General features: G+C 45.9%; 1 protein-coding gene and 1 long non-coding RNA gene across 2 annotated transcripts in view; both read left to right on the top strand.

The window, feature by feature from the left end:
- The first annotated feature begins 416 nt into the window (after positions 1-416).
- On the top strand, positions 417-6615 carry LOC117015962 (uncharacterized). The gene is made up of 4 exons (XR_004421821.1): positions 417-656; positions 2465-2604; positions 4311-5769; positions 6439-6615. It is a non-coding gene; the product is annotated as an uncharacterized LOC117015962 (long non-coding RNA).
- A 5211-nt stretch (positions 6616-11826) lies between these two features.
- TSBP1 (testis expressed basic protein 1) overlaps positions 11827-13781 on the top strand; it is a 70305-nt gene continuing 68350 nt past the window's right edge. Inside the window, exons 1-3 of the mRNA XM_033103166.1 lie at positions 11827-11890; positions 12673-12705; positions 13516-13548. The gene's annotated coding sequence lies outside the window, so the exon portion shown is untranslated. The remainder of the gene's footprint in view (positions 11891-12672; positions 12706-13515; positions 13549-13781) is intronic.

Raw genomic sequence — 13781 nt, 5'->3', positions numbered from 1 at the left:
AGTCCCCAAACTGTCAGTCAGTAAAATGATTAATAAATGGAAGATATTTAGGCTGTGGAAAGGTAACCGTTGCAAGATGTGTGGTTGTTTTATTTTCAAATACATAATGGACTACCAATTTTGATGAGATGTTCAATTGAGTGGGTTAATTAGGTAGTGTTAGCTACGGGCATGGTCACAGCGGCCAGGAGCCAAGTCAGACCCCTCTGCCAAGTCAGACCCCTCCTCGCATGACAGAAACTGGGGCCCCTGGCGTTTCCCGAAAAGGCAGCAGACCGCTGGTGCGATAAACAACTCTGGGCGCAGCCGCCTGCGCCCTATCTGCGCTGGGGGGCCTGCTCATCTGCCACCTCACTCAACCAACCCCCACCCCAAAAATCGCATATGTGCCTCCCTCTCTCTGCCCTGGGCGCGACTTCACCGGCGCTGTCTGCGGACCGGTGAACCTCGCCCTGGGGCGCAGGGTAAAGCACTCACCTTTCTCAACCCGCCTGACTCTTAGCTTCATTATCTCGCCACAAGCCTTACATCTGGTGCCGAAACCCGGGAGCAGCAGCCAGCCCCCGCTTGCTGGCGCTGGCGCGCTGGGCCGCCCGCCTCTCCTCCCTTGCGGCTCAGGACCTAAGACCTTCCGCCCGGTTCTGGCTGTGTGAGAGGTAAGTCCCGCCCGGTGTCTGTCTCAGGCGATCATCCGCCGACGTCTCCGTCTGTAAATTCGCGGCCCCGTCGGAGATTGTCCTACGTTCTGTCCTAGACCCAGGACAGCTGTGGAGACGTCCTAGTTGTTCCTCGGGTCCTCTGCCTGTCCGTAGTCTAGACCAAACTACTGGGACGCTGGTCTTTGGTCTTGACTATTGATCCCCGAGAACAGACATGGGAAACCAAAATTCTAAACCTGACCCTCAGACACCACTCGGGTGTCTCCTCAATTTTAAAAGATTGGGCCTTGATCAGGATCTTCGCCCTTGGCGTCTGATCTTTTACTGAACTGTCGCTTGGCCCCAATAGGATTTGGAAAACAGGTCCAAGTGGCCTAAAACCAGGACTTTCGATTTCAATATTCTCACCGACCTCGATAATTTCTGCCGACGAACCGGGAAGTGCTCTGAAGTCCCCTATGTTCAGGCTTTCTGGGACCTGCGCTCCCGTCCCTCCCTCTATTCCACCTGCTCCACAATCCAAATCCTCATGGCCTCTGAAAAACCGAAACCCACTGTCTCTATCGCTCCTCCTCTGCCCTTTCCTCTCTCCGAGCCTCCCAAAAACCTGTCTTGCCCCCTCTTCCCGTCCTCCGCCATACACAAGGCCCCTAACACCTCCACCCCCCACTCCTCCTGCATTACCCTTACCTCCCTCTCCTACTCCATCCCCACCTCCCTCCCCGCTCCTGTCGCCTGTCAGTAGCCATACCCGTTCTCAGGATCCTCCTCCTACTACCTCTCGGCCCCCCCTTGTCTGCCCACTCCGTGAAGTTGCAGGGGCAGAAGGGGTAGTCCGAGTCCATGTCCCCTTCTCCCTCACTGACCTGTCACAAATCGAAAAGCGCTTAGGGTCCTTTTCCTCAAACCCCACTGCCTTCACCAAAGAATTCCGATATCTAACCCAGGCATATGATCTCACCTGGCATGATATACACATCATCTGCTCCTCTACCCTAACTGCAGATGAGAGAGAAAGAGTCTTTCAGGCAGCCACCCATTATGCAGACCAGGTCCATCTCACAGATGCTACCATGCCCTTGGGGTCCAGGCAGTCCCCCGCCAAGAGCCAGGCTGGACCTATCAAATAGGAACCCCTGAAGGTCGAGATGGGCATCATCGCAGGGATCAGATGCTCCAATGTCTCCTAGCAGGCCTGCAGGCAGTATCCCACAAAGCTGTCAATTTTGACAAGCTTAGGGAGATTACCCAGAGTGCAGACGAGAATCCTGCCATCTTCCTTAATCAGCTGACTGAGGCCCTTATTCAGTATACCCGTCTGGACCCTGGGTCCCCTGCAGGCGCCACGGTACTGGCCACCCATTTCATCACGCAGTCAGCCCCTGACATCCCAAAGAAATTTAAAAAGGCAGAAGATGGCCCTCAGACCCCAGTCCGAAATCTAGTGAATATGGCCTTTAAAGTCTTTAATGGTCGGGAGGAGCTGACAGAGTTGGCCCGAGAAGCACGCCTGCGACAGAAGGTAAATTTACAAACCCAAGCCTCAGTAGCAGCCCTGCGGCTCACAGCAGCCGTGCGCAACCCCAGGGGACCTGCATACCGTGGGGGTTCGCCAGGGGGGACGAACACCACCAGGAGCCTGCTTCAAATGCGGAAAAGATGGTCACTGGGCGAGGCAATGCCCCCAGCCTCGGGCCTCACGAGGCTCTGCCCGGCGTGTGGTCAGAGTGGTCACTGGAAAAGTGACTGCCCCTGAAAGAATGATGGACTCTTGGCGCCTCAACGCGGAGGGACCATTCTTCCAGGTAACACGACCCACCGCTGGCCCTGCTGGGATTGGTGGGATTGGCTGAAGACTGACGGTGCCCGGCCATCACCCTCATCAGCCTCACCTGGCCGACCCCCATCACCCTCGCAGAGCCCAGGATAACGATCCAGGTAGCGGGTAAGTCAATCTCCTTCCTGGTTGACACAGGGGCTACCTACTCTGTCCTGCCCTCCTTTTCGGGCCCCCTTTCCCCTTCCACGATCTCGGTCATGGGTATTGACGGCAAACCCACCTGCCCGCCAGCCACTGCACCCCTTCCTTGTCTCCTAGAAGGCAGGTCCTTAACCCACTCATTTCTAGTTCTCCCTTCATGCCCAGTCCCCCTCTTAGGCCAAGACCTCCTTACTAAGGTTGGGGCCACGCTGAAGTTTCCCCACGGCCCCTCGACTTCCCTACTCCTTACTCTCCTCCCCTCCCCTTCTCCCCACAGAAAACCTGACCCCCTCTCCCTCCATCCTTAGTTGCTCCAGCAGTCTGTGACACCTCTACTCCTATAGTGGCAAGACATCACATCCCTGTAAAAGTTACTCTAAAAAACCCAACTTCCTTCCCCTCTCGTCCTCAGTTCCCCATCTCTCTTACACACCGCCTAGGGCTCAAGCCCCTCATTACCCGCTACTTAGTCAAGGACTCCTCATACCCATTAACTCCCCTGCAACACCCCAATCCTCCCAGTCAGCTAGTTCAAGACCTCCGGCTAATCAATGAGGCCGTCATTCCTATCCACCCAGTGGTTCCAAACCCCTACACCCTCCTTTCGCGTGTCCCGCCTGATACCAAACACTTCACGGTGTTAGATCTCAAGGACACCTTCTTCACCACCCCTCTCGATCCAGACTCCTACCACCTTTTTGCCTTTACCTGGGAAGACCCTGACGCGCAGACTTCCCAACAATTGGCCTGGACAGTTTTGCCTCAAGGCTTTAGACACAGCCCTCACCTATTTGGCCAGGCCCTAGCAAAAGACCTTCTGCAACGCCCCCCTTTTAGCGGCTGTACCTTTAACACAGTTCGCCCCTAGTGACAACTCAGGACAGTGCCCTTCCCCCATCGCCAAGATACCATTATACCTTCCCCCACCTAACCTCCCCTTACCCATATGCTACGGTGGTTCTAACCAGTCCTTATGCAATACAACCCGACCACTCTCGACCACTCTTCAGGCTCCCTCTGGCACATTCTTCTGGTGCAACAAGACTCTCACCAAGTGCATAAATACCTCTTCCCCTACCCCCTGCATTCCGACAACCATAGCCCCCCAACTAATGCTCCACAGCCAGGCTGAATTCACAGAACTGCAGCCTCACTATGAGAAAATTGCCACTCCTGTTCAAAAGAGGGCTGCTTTCCTACCCCTTATCCTAGGGGTCTCCCTAGCCTCCTCCTTTGTAGCTGCCGGTTTAGGCGCTGGTGCTCTCGGGCACAGCGTCCACTCTGCCCAGGACTTGGAGACACGCCTACAGGTTGCCATAGAGGCCTCCTCAACCTCCATCGCGTCGCTCCAGCGACAACTAACCTCTGTAGCCCAAGTTGCCTTGCAGAACCGACGAGCTCTGGACCTGCTAACCGCTGAGAAAGGAGGAACCCGCCTCTGCCTCCGGGAAGAATGTTGTTACTACATCAACGAGTCCGGATTGGTCGAGGAAAACGTGCAGACCCTGAATAAGTTACAAGAGGAGCTCCGGCGCCGGAGAGGGTCCACCAGCCCTCCCTCAGATTGGTGGCAATCACCCCTGACTACATGAGTAGTGACACTAATAGGCCCACTCGTCCTAATCAGTCTCCTGCTTCTAATGGCCCCCTGTTTTTTAAACTTTCTACAGAACCGCCTCCATGAGATGTCCAGAGTTACAGTGAACCAGCTGCCACTCCACCCACACTCCCGCTGCCCACGAGCCCGCCCGTCGCTGACCAGGCCTAGTTATCAGCAGGAAGCAGTAAGACTGACCTCGCTGCCCCTTTATAACCAAAAAGGCCGGAACGTTAGGTCAGCTGTGGGCATGGTCAAAGCGCCCGGGAGCCAAGTCAGACCCCTCTGCCAAGTCAGGCCCCTCCTCGCATGACAGAAACTGGGGCCCCTGGCGTTTCCCCCAAAAAGGCAGCAGACCGCTGGTGCGATAAACAACTCCGATGCAGCCGCTCGCGCCCGATCTGTGCTGGGGGTCCTGCTCACCTGCCACCTCACTCAGCCAACCCCCACCCCAAAAATCGCATATATGCCTCCCTGGCTCTGCCCTGGGCGCGACTTCACCGGCCCCGTCTGTGGACCGGTGAACCTCCCCCGGCGGCGCGGAGTAAAGCCCTCACCTTTCTCAACCCGCCTGACTCTCTGAGCCTCATTATCTCGCCGCAAGCCTTAAAGGTAGAATCAGAGCTAATCTATATAAATTTTAAACAGTTCAAATATGAAAGACCTTTCTTATGATTGTGATTATGATTAATGATTATGCCTAAAATATATGCATCCAAAAATGAAAAGAATGTTTCCTCATTTACTGGGGATCTACTGGTGTATGAATATGGAAGAAATTACTGAGAAGATACCAGGATCAGACAAATGGGAATCTGAGCTTTAGGAATAATTATTGCCTGCCCCTCTCACTGCCAAGGGTAATGCATCTTGGAATAATGCATATTCCTGCTCCACTACCTTCCTTCAGAGCCCTGTTTTCAGAAATTGGCATCATCCGGTCCTCATTCCTTTTTCCTTCACGGACCACCTCATGTAACTATCCTGTTCCTGCTTCTATGCATACACAAAGTGAAATAATTTAGTTTTAAAAGTTCCCAAGAATGAACTAAAGTATTTCATCCCATTCTTTTTTTAAGATATCTTTGGTTCTCAATCCATGTACAGATCGCAAGAGCTCACCCATGCTGAGCTGGAATGTTCTCTTTTAAAAAGAAAATGACAGAAATTTTTTAAAATACAGAGAAATACTAAGGGACATCCATAGTGCTATCTCCCAAAATTAAAATAGTTAACAGTTATGTGCATTACTTTTTAAATTGCATTACTTCTTTAAAAAAACTAGAATATTACAAACAAAATTGAAGATGTTATTTTACACTGCTCTATTACTGAGTTATTTCATCCCTCTTATAAATTAATGAGTATTAAGAATCTGATATAGGAGTGACATCAGAAGCAGTACAGAATAGGGGGGTCCCCTTGATCTCTCCCCTTGAAGCTACAACAAGTGGAACAGCTATAATTCAACAAAGGATTTCCTGCGCAACACACAACACTTCTGAGAGATCAACGCAACGACACATCTGAAGGTGAGCAAATAGGGGAGGAGGGGAGAGAGAAGAGCAGAGATGGGTGCGGTGGACACAGCCCAGAGCTCACTGTGGGTCTTGGGAGAGGGCAGGATTCAGGCTGCAAGTGCGTGCCTGTGGCCCCGAGCATTCCTGCCTGAGTGATCAGCATATAATACAACTGAACTCAGCAATCAGGGGCAGGGACTGAATACAGAAGTAAAATAGCTGTGTTCTAGCACCCACCATTGCCAGGCAGAAAGCAAAGCCACGAAGTCTGGCTGCATCCCCCCAAGCTCCCAGAGCTCACCTCCCTGCAACCTCCCAGAGCTGGCAGTGGGCTCCAGAAGAAACTGTAGCAGTGAGTGTTGGGTTACAAAGCAGAATGTTTACAGCCCTGAGAACTGGAGAGACAGTTCCTGAGCAGCAGACTCACACTGCACCTAATCCAAGTGACAGGGTGGAGATACTGAGGCGAGGCAGCTGAGGTCTGGCAGTTACCATTACTGGGAGGAGAATAAAGCCATTAACACACGGGCCTCTCCCAGCCCACCACACCCCCACCCTTCATGGCTGATGGGGGGGGGGCATCTGTGACACCTCAGGCAGCACAGCTCTGCATCTGGCTGCAGGAGTAGCACTGGGATTTCAGCGGGTTGGAACCCCATCACCCACCACATTCTCCCACAGCGGTGGTGCCCTGAGACTGAGGCGACCTGATCACTGAGGAGACACCCACCTCCCCAGGGAATACAGACATTTTTTACTGCCCAGCAGAGTTCCAAGAAGCAGAAGCAGTACAAGAGAAAATAAAACACTTACACTCCCGAGCCACCTACTAGAAAACAACAAACTCCTCTTCTCATCAGCCTGCTGCATAATTCATTTCTGTAGATGCCCAGGGAGACAAATAATTTATCAATTACTATGAATAACCAAGGAAACAGGCAGCTCAGAAAGAATATGAAAAATCTCCAGAAAATAAACTTAAAGACATGGAAATATGTGATTTAAATGACAGGGAATTCAAGATTGCTATTCTGAAAAAACAATATGCAAGAAAATTCACATAGGCAGTTCAAAATAAAATCAACAACTAAATGAATACCGAAGAGATTGAAAATTTTTAAAAAGAACCAAATAGAAATTCTGGAGCTAAAGAACTCAATAAAAGAGATAAAGAATGAAATAGCGAGCTTAGGAAATAAAGCTGACTAGATGGAGAAAAGAATTAGTAGTATTGAAGATAGAAATCTGGAAATGACACAGATGGAAGAAGAGAGAGACTTGAAAGTTGAAGAAATAGAAGAAGGAAAAGGAAGAAGAGGAGGAGGAAGAGGAGGAGGAGGAGGAGGAGAAAAAGGACTTTACAAGAACTATCTGACTGCATCAGAAAGAGCAATATAAGAATAATGGGTATATCAGAAGAAGAAGAGAGGAGAAGGGAACAGAGATCCCATTCAAACAAATAAATGTTCTATTTGTACACTATACTTTGAAACATGGCAATGTTCAAAAAGAAAATTAGTCTTGCCTTTGCCCAACGAATTGCTATATTGTTGCCTATTAAGGGTATTTAAATTATATGGACCTCCCATCAATCAACAATACATAACATGTACACTTTATTTTTTTTAATATATCAGTCTTTATTGATTAATGTTTGCATGATATATATTTTTCCATTCTCTTTTAATCTATTTGCCTTAAACTCTTTATGTTTTGTTTGCTTGTTTGTTTGTTTGTTTTTAATTGGGGAAGGGGAATAGGACTTTTTTGGGAACAGTGTGTATTTTACAGGATTTTTTCCAAGTTGTTGTCCTTTCAATCTTAGTTGTGGAGGGTGCCGTTCAGCTTCAAGTTGTTGTCCTTTCAGTCTTAGATGTGGAGGGACCAGCTCAGCTCCAGGTCCAGTTGCCATTCTTAGTTGCAGCGGGCGCAGCCCACCATCCCTTGCGGGAGTCGAACCGACAACCTTGTGGTTGAGAGCCCACTGGCCCAGGTGGGAATCGAACTGGCAGCCTTCAGAATTAGGAGCACGGAGCTCCAACCGCCTGGGCCACCAGGCCGGCCCCATAACATGTGTACTTTAGATACTGGTTAGTAACATTAACATCAAATGTTCTCATGCCATCCAAACACCTGAATGAAAGGACATGTATGCCTTTAACCTACATGCCTTGATTATCAGTCCTAGGCAAACAAAGAGATGCTTGCTATTCATTACTCTATATTTCTTAAACTTTAACCTCAATCAAGTCAAATCCATTGGAAGTTATGTATCTGAACTCTTTCAATATTATTTCTTTCTCCTTGTTAGCAGTTTAGAATTCTTATGTGGGTGATCAGTTTTCTAAAATAGATCAAATGTGTCCCACCCATACTGGAAATGCACGGAGGGCCTATAGGTCGTTGTTTGAACACCTACACTGTATCTCCTTGTCAACAATTAGATATTTAGCAAAGAGGTATATTAGTCAGGGTCCTCCGGAGAAACAGAATAAAGTGTACATAGAAAGAGATTTATTTAAGGGACTTGACTCACACACTGTGTGGGTCTTGCAAGTCTGAAATCTGTAGGGTGGGCCAGCAGGCTGCCAATTCACGTCAGAGTTGATAATCCAGTCTTGGGTTCGAAATCCACAGGGCAAGCCAAGCAGGCTGGCAATTCAGGCAGAGTTTCTACGATGCGATTTTGAGCCATAATTCTTTCTTCCTTGGGAAATCTGTCTTTGATCTTAAGGCCTTCAACTGATTGAATGAGCCCCACTCATATTATGAGAGTAGCCTGCTTTACTTACAGTCTTGTGATTGTAAATATTTATCACCTCTAAAATAACTTCCACAGCTTCACTAGACTGGTGCTTGACCAAACAACTGGACATCACAGCCTAGCCAAGCTGACACATAAAACTAATCATCTTAGGGGTATTTAGTTTTGTTGGTTTAGTTGGAGTTTGAGTTCAAGTTTTATGATCATAGTAGTAGTTATGAGGGTACTATCACAGAATTATCATGTTTCCTGCATTCAAATTTTGCTGTCGGTTTACATTTATTCTACAATTGGAGAGCTGCAATTCAGAATCCAGGCTGAAGCACTAATCTATTTTGTAAAATGTCATGCAGTCAAATCCTAGTAATTCTATTACGGTGTACTAGTAAAATAGTCAAAATTATATAATTAATTATTATAATCGACTATTGTATTTACAATGGTTCTGATTACTTTGTAGTATAATAAGAATGAATCTGCGTCAATAGATGAGTCTTAACTGAATTAAATTATGGAGTGATTATTGAAATACTACTCATTTAAATTTATACATGTAAAATTTTAAATGACTCCTCCCTCATCAACCTAGACCATAAAAATAGGCCAAATAAGGATTTCAACCATCAAAGTTGATTTTAGAAATCAAAGTAGTCCAGGGCTGTCCCAGACCCGGCAGGCCGAGCGTCCTAAAACTGAAGGGCATCAGTCTCCTCCTCCAGAGGCTGAGTGCTTAGCCTATAAAATCCCTCCATGGACAGCAGGCATCCAAGGCCGCTGTGACTGGAGTGTGGGTTTTAGAGTCAAAAACTTGGCCATTTGGGTAACTTCAGATGTCTCAGTCTTGAAGGGTTTCATTGTGAAGGTAATTGGGGATTAAATGAGTGTGTGCTTGTAAAGTATCTACTACAGAGAATCACAGCTCATAGACACTCAATAAAAGGGAGTGTCACTCCTCCCCTCGTTCTCCACATGGCTTATGAAATCTCATTCACTAGCTCACTCTTCCCATCACCACAAACCTCTTGACTTTCCCTTACTATCTGACGCCAAAAACTCAGCTAACCCTTCATTTGTTTCTTTTTAAATAAATGTAGGATTTTTTTCTCATTCTTAATCATCAAACATATATTAAGTGCCTATTCTATAGGAGGTTCTCTGACTCAAGCATTACAAAGATGAATGAAACATAATCTCTGGCCTCAAAATATCTGGAAAATTTGAAATTATTCCAGAGCCCAGATAGAGTAAATTCCCTTCCAGTATCCTAAGTTTAAGGTCCTCCAAAGTATTCTGAAATCCTCCCAGCCCCTGGTTCTCCTCTCTCTTTCCTCTTGCCTCTCTGAAGTTCTAACTCTTTGTTATGACACAGATTCCAGAACCTTCATAGGCTACACTCCTCTCGTCTGCTTAGGTCTGATCAACCTGAGCCCCACAATTCCTCAGCGACCCTCTGCATGTTTGCCTACAAGGGCTTTCCCTACATCCAAGTTACTACTGCTCAGAAGCAGTGAGCTTGGGGTGTTTATTTCATCTTGATTGCCCTCTGACAAAGAAACCTAGATGACACGGAACCCATTGAAGACAATACCTGGAAAATGGCAGTCTTGGGTATGGACTGACTCCGAGGCCTCCTTCACCCTATTGGCTCAGGAGTCTTCTCTTTGGGGACCTTAACACAACTGTTTTTACTTTCCTTGCCTGCCTTCTTTCAAATTCGATATCCCTTCTTTCACTCCCATTGATTCCTCTGAGAATCAATGGAAAATAATCCACAGTGAACTCAGCTCAAGAGTGAGTGCTGATTTCTCCTTCAGTTTATGGAGTTTGAACTGCTCAAAGAAAACAGCCACCCCTCAGAGCAATGGAAAATTCATTAGCCTATTATCTCAATTCCTATAATATTTCTCTGTTTATAATCTGTGTCAACTCTTCCTCTTATTTTCCTCTCATACATGGAGATTATTTGCTTACTACCATACAGCTAGAACATCTCAGATAGCACTCAAAGGGAGTACTACGTTCCAGAGCCCTGATCTGAGTGCACCATCTGGTTATCCCTTCCTCCCCTAAGAATTATTTCACACCTGTTACAAAATTCTGACTTGCATGATAAAGGCCAAACTGATATTAACTGTTCATTTTAGTGGTGTGAGAATTTTCTCACATGACCTAATACCTGAAAGACTCAGTAGGCATTTGCCTAATCTGCCCCAATTGTAGATATATCACTACATCTTAAGGTGATTTCACCTATTGCTGCTTTTCTACAGTAGCCTTAACCTTGGTGTAATTAATTTTCTTAGCCTTTCAGAATTCAGTTTTCTTCAGTATTTTTCACTGTCTCAGGCATATTTATGGTTTATTGATTCATTCACTCATACACTCATTCCTCCCTTCCTCCTCTCTCTCTCTCTCTCTCTCTCTCTCTCTCTCTCTCTCTCTCTCTCTCTCTCTTTCTCTCTTTCCTTTTGTCTATGCCTCCCTCCCTCTTCTCCTAAAGCCTCCATAGTCTCTATTCATAATCATCGCAAAGTATCTGATTAAGATTTTCTCTTCTATGACACGGAAACAAACCCAGGTTAGGCAATCCCACTACGCTTTCTTCTATTAACCACAGTAACAACCTTCACAAATATCTATCTTATCATGAGGGGCTTGGTGGGCGATGACTAAACGGTCTTTCCTGACGATAAGAAATTAATATGACCTCCTTCAGTCATGATCCTTCAGTCAAAGCCTCCAAAATTTTTGATCACTCACCATGTAGAAATTTTTAAGCATGCATTCCTTACATACATATATTTGTAAATTTTGTGAATATACTACTGCATTAATATGTACTTTAAAATAGAAAATCTGGAAATCTTAAAGCTATAAAATAAAATTACATAAAAATAGAAGTAATATTTTTTTCTCGCACCCCAGAATTTGCGTACTACTGCTTTGCGTACTACTGATTCCCTCTAACTTTCTCCTGTCTGCAGAGTAAGGAGTTCATTTGTGGAGGAAATCTGTCAGAGTTCCCACTCTAAACTAAGGTTACACAACATCTGAGGTTCTTAGCATCTGAGCAAAAGTACCAACAGAAAAACTAAGAAACGGTCAGGGGAAGAAATATGGGGACAATAAGATGAGGAAAATAAAGGAAAAAAGAAGTTGAGATAACAGATGGATGTGTGGCAGGGGTTGTCTATCTGGTAACAACAGGAAGAGGTGACAAGAAGCTGTCTCTGATAATGTACAGGCCTAAATAAGAGGCCTACAGGGAAGTTTTTGTTTCAGAAATAACTTTGGCTGTCATCCTGACTCTTTTGGGACTTGCCATTCTGGCTATTTTGTTAACAAGATGGAAACGATGCAGGAAAAATGGTGAGTAACAATGAGTCAAAACGGAGATTCCCTGTAAAAGTCACAAACGGGGGGAGGCCAAGATTCAATCTGAGTTCATTTCTACTTAGCAGATGGTACAGACTGTGCCAATATCCTGGGATTCCATTTCAATACATGAATCAAAGAATCTCTGACATGTTAATGATTTAATGATTTACCCCGGGCTTTTAAACTCCCAAAGCTCACATTACCAATGTCAACCAAAAAAAAATCAGATTGAATTTAACAATCGTAATAACAAGATTACTCTAAAAGAAAATTGCCTGACCTCCAAGGGAAATTACCTGAGGGAAAAAATGGAAGAGAGAAGACACTGTGCTAACAGGTACCACTAGTACTATGTGGAAAGAATTCAAGACTTTTAGTGACTTAATATTGGGGGATTGATAAGAAGAGACAAATATAGAGTAGTACTTGTCAATGAAACAGAGATGGGGCTCAAAAGGCAATGACCTATTTCTATGCCATGAGATCTCTCTTTCCAGGATTTTTCTCAGTATCTTTCTCACTTCCTTCTAGTCAGCTGCATCCGCTCCCTGTTTCTCACCCTCAGTCACTATGATCCCTCAGAGAACAAGCAGTGTATAAGGACAGGTAGAACAGGGTTGGCTGAAGGCACTGAAAAGAGGTGGGAACCAGTAATGCATTATATCAAGAGGGCCACCTTAGGAGCAGAGAAGTTTACAGAGAGGAGAGTTGGGACAAGAAGAACGCCTCTCGCAAGTAGCCAATAAAAATATTTCTGTTTACTTCCTCCACAGAAATTGACGTCTCAAGATACAGTTCAGAACAAAGTAAGTACTTATGCCCATGAGAATAAGAAAGATCGTAAGCATTTATGGAATTTCTGTAAGATAGGGACCAAATCTGTCTTGTTTACCATTGGATTTGCAGCTCCTTGCACAGTGCGTTATTCCATGAACTGAACTTACAGGTTACTGGGAGAAATCCACCAGAGATTTCTATGCAGCGCTGACTGCCAAACTGAAGTTGGACAGAATTAATTAGTAGTGGGTAGGTCTGCATGATTCTGAGGCTCTCTTCAAATGCCTGTGGTCCCAGAGTAGCAACAGAGATACCTAGCCAGTGGAAATAGCAGACCCCTCAGGCAATGAGGCAGAAGGTCGTAAAGAAGGTCTCAGCAATGTGCCGGGTAGAAGAATGCAACACAGCTAGGAAAAATAAGAGTGAACACAACTAAGATGATTATGATTGACAAGGAGCACTAAGTTCAAGAGGCAAAGAGGTGAAGCAGTTTTTCCACGGCAATGTCTAGTGAGATGCCAAAGTTGCAGAAAGATAGCCCAGAATTAGTTAAGAGAAGGAAAGCAGGAGCTAGGTGCTAGAGTATCAAGGAAAAGCAACTTGGAGGCCCCTTCTGAGTATTATTTGGCCTAGCTAATGTGAAACTGGTGACTGCTAGGGTCATTATCATCATCTGTTCCTGCTACTTATGCACAGTCCCTAATTCCTACAAAGTGAATTAATTTTCATCATCATTCACTACCAGGAGTTGTGAATGTCTACATTAGCTCTCAGAGTCTTAAAGCCTCACCAGTTTTCAAGAAGCAAAATCATGAAGTCCTCTCTCCTTTTTTCTCGAGGTGCTGGCCTTCTGGAATGTGAGGATGGTAGAGGTAAGTAGATCAGGAACTGCTAGAAATTAATGGGGGAATGTGTTCTTTGGAGAACAAAATGAACTCATCTTCCTTTTAGCATGATTTGTTAGGTCAGCACACCTTTTGCTGTTAATAATATCCAACTGCCAACCCATCTCTCTCTACATATACACAGGGTGCCAAAAAGAAACGTATACACATTTTAAGAAAGGAAAAAACTGCATTGTAATACTCAATATACACTGATAACA

This window comes from Rhinolophus ferrumequinum, chromosome 3 (assembly GCF_004115265.2).
Source record: "Rhinolophus ferrumequinum isolate MPI-CBG mRhiFer1 chromosome 3, mRhiFer1_v1.p, whole genome shotgun sequence".
Lineage (NCBI taxonomy): Eukaryota > Metazoa > Chordata > Mammalia > Chiroptera > Rhinolophidae > Rhinolophus > Rhinolophus ferrumequinum.
Note: the sequence above shows the minus strand (reverse complement) of the source record. Positions and strands in the feature narration are given on the sequence as shown.